The sequence below is a fragment of the Nicotiana tabacum genome, chromosome 9 (genome assembly GCF_000715075.1).
Source record: "Nicotiana tabacum cultivar K326 chromosome 9, ASM71507v2, whole genome shotgun sequence".
NCBI classification, from domain to species: domain Eukaryota; kingdom Viridiplantae; phylum Streptophyta; class Magnoliopsida; order Solanales; family Solanaceae; genus Nicotiana; species Nicotiana tabacum.
The window spans coordinates 95,644,428-95,647,723 of NC_134088.1; positions in this window are offsets into that span (position 1 = coordinate 95,644,428).

Here is a 3,296-nt window from a genome sequence, read left to right on the forward strand (position 1 = left end):
TTAGTTTCCGCTAGAGGAAAGCTATGAATTTCTTATAAGAGACTTGTACTGAGTAATCTTTTTCCCATAAGTTTGTTTATCCATACCTTTCTATTTCACTCTTTCTTGTACACGTTAAACACGGCTTTCTTTGTTAAGTTATTGGAAGTTTGACAAAAGAAAGAGTTTTTGGCTTACTAATTTGAAATTCCTAGAAAAAGGAGTAAACGTGTATATCAATTTTAGACTTGCTTGTTGTGACAGTCCAACTTAGAAAAAAGGGGGAATTGGGGACTCCCCAATTTATATGGAGTTTTTGAGATTTTGTACTATATATAAACAACGAGTAATATGAAGTTTTGGTTGACAAATGTATTTTTTGAGCATTGACTTCACGGTTTGAGAAAGTATAACTACGTTAAGTAATATGTTATTAGTAGGTGTTAGAATTGAAATTTTGAAATATTGGTGGAAGTGTGGAACGTTGCTATATATTCATATGCTTTAGTTGTTTACGAAATCGTCATCCTTTATGAATTAAGGTTGTTTAAGGGTGTGTCTACTTTATTTTTCTTAATTTAGAAACTCTTTTTCGGTAAGATAGTAACTATCGGAAAAGCAAAATTTAAAAAGCGGAAGTGTTATAATATATATACTAATCACCCTAATTGCACAAAAAAAAAAGTTATGGAGAAGCATAGGGTAAAGCGTTAGCCTCAAGCATAGGGTTTCACCTAATAATTTTTAGAGAAATGTATATTTTTAGCTGTTCTAAAAAATTATAGCCGACAAATATCTATATCTATATCTATACTATATCAAAAGTACGAAAACTCATAGCAAAATATTTTTTGCCTTTTTTACCCTTCTAATGTAGAGTTCACACTAGACAAAATAGCCATTTTTTTAATATTTAGGAATAGTCATTTAATTAATTTTCTATTATTTAGGAATTATAATGTAATTATTCCTCTAATATTTATATCATTGATTTTTCAATTCCTTTATGTTCTAGAATTTCAATCATTTTCAATTCATATTAGGAAAGTTTCTTTCACTTTCAACTCCATCTATATTTAGGAGTCTTTACATTTCTTCCTTTTCGATGGTTTCCTTTTAGTTAAAACAATTAATTTTTCTTTAATAGGAAAATCAATCGGTAAATTTATTTATTTCCAACCAAAAGACTATTCGATCGCATGTCCCAATTATCATTCTAAAGTTATGTTTAGTTGATCTTTAACAAAGTACAAAAATCAAAAAATATTATGTTGCGTTTATCATGACATTTTTGTTTAATAAGTATAAATATTCATTCAAGAATATTGATAAAACAAATAAAAAATAAAATAAACATCTTATTATTACTTTTTATGTGGCTTTTAAAAATTTTGTGCTCATGATTATAGGTACTTTCGTATATTATATACAGTAAAAAGTGCTAAAGTAATTAAAAAAATAGTTGACCTAAATCAGTGTTGAAGCATTGTGCTATTAAGATTTTTGTTTTCCATGCATAATATTAAAATTTTACAACTAATGTTATGTTAAAGTATTATAATTAGGATTCTTATGAGTTGATTGGAAGGTTTACTTATGAGTAGGTTGTTTCATGCAATAAAAGAATCACAAAAATCATATGTGATTTCACAAAGTTATTTTTTCGAACAAATTTTATTTTACAAAGATCTAATGATATTTTTAGTATGTACTCTTGGTAAAGAAGAATGTTAAATCTAAATTAATTATTTAATCAAACAAAAAAGTACTTGGACCTTAAAGACACCGGTTGGAAAAGCGCCGGGAATAGGAAAACTTTTAGGAATTTAAAATTTCATAAGATCTTATTACTTACATAAAGTATTTTCTTAATCACCGTAACTTTGAGATTTACTTATATAAATCATGTGAGTACTACTACTACTATAACAATAATAACAAGCCCAGTAATTTTTCACAAGTAAGGTCTTGGGAGGGTAAGATGTACGTTGTCTTACCCCTACCTTAGAAGGACAGAGAGGTTATTTTCGATAGACATTCGGTTGGAGAACGGATGAAAAAAGTAATGGCAATAAGTATGAATAACAACAAGATAAAAAAGATTGAAACCAAGAAAGCAATTAAACTTTAGATAGTAATAGCAATCTATAAATAAAAGGATATCATACCAACACTACTGCTAGCGAACTGGGTAAGACAAAGAGATACGCTCGACTACCTACTAGCCCTTTACCCTAATCCTCGACCTCCACACCATTCTATCTAGGGTCATGTCCTCAGTCAACTCCAGTTGCGCCATGTCCCGCCTAATAACATCTCCCCAAGACTTCTTAGGCCTACATCTACCCCTCTTGATACCCACTGGGGCTAACCTCCTGCACATTCTGACTGGGAATTTTATATTTCTCCTCTTAACATGCTCGAATCATCTTAGCCTCGCCTCCCACATCTTTTTCTCTACATGGGCCACTCCCACCTTATCCCGAATAACTTCATTCCTAATCTTATCCAACCTGGTATGCCCACACATCCACCTTAACATCCACATCTTAACTATTTTTATCTTCTGGACATGAGGGTTCTTGACAGGCCAACACTCTACTCCATACAGCATAATCGGTCTAATTACAACCTTGCAGAACTTATGTTTAAGTTTCAGCGGCATATTCTTATCACATAAGACATCAGAAGTGAGCATCCACTTCATCCATCCAGCTCCGATATGGTGTATCATCATCAATCTCCTTGTTACCTTGTATTATAGATCCAAAGTACTTGAAACTACCTTTTTTAGGGATGACTTGTGTATCAAGCCTCACCTTCATGTCCGCTTCTTGGGTAACGTTGTTGAACTTACACTCTAAGTATTCCGTCTTGGTTTTTCTTAACTTGAAACCCTTAGATTCTAGGGTCTGCCTCCAAACCTCCAGCCTCTCGTTAACACCACCCCGTATCTCGTCAATTAAAACTTTGTCATCAGCAAATAACATACAACATGGCACCTCTCCTTGAATGTATTGTGTTAATACGTCCATCACCAAGAAAAATAGAAATGGGCTAAGAGTTGATCCCTGGTGCAACCCCAACACAACCGAAAAGTGTTTCGAGTCCCCTTCCGTTGTCCTAATCCGAGTCTTAGCTCCATCATACATGTCCTTAATGTCACGACCCAAAATCTTGCCTTAGTCGTCGTGATGGCATATAGTCTCTAAGATTAGGTAAGCCGATTACTTACAACAGTTAAACCAGTTAAACATGATATTTTGAATCAAAATTTAATATAAATACCGAAATAAAAGTAACACAAGCCTATGCGG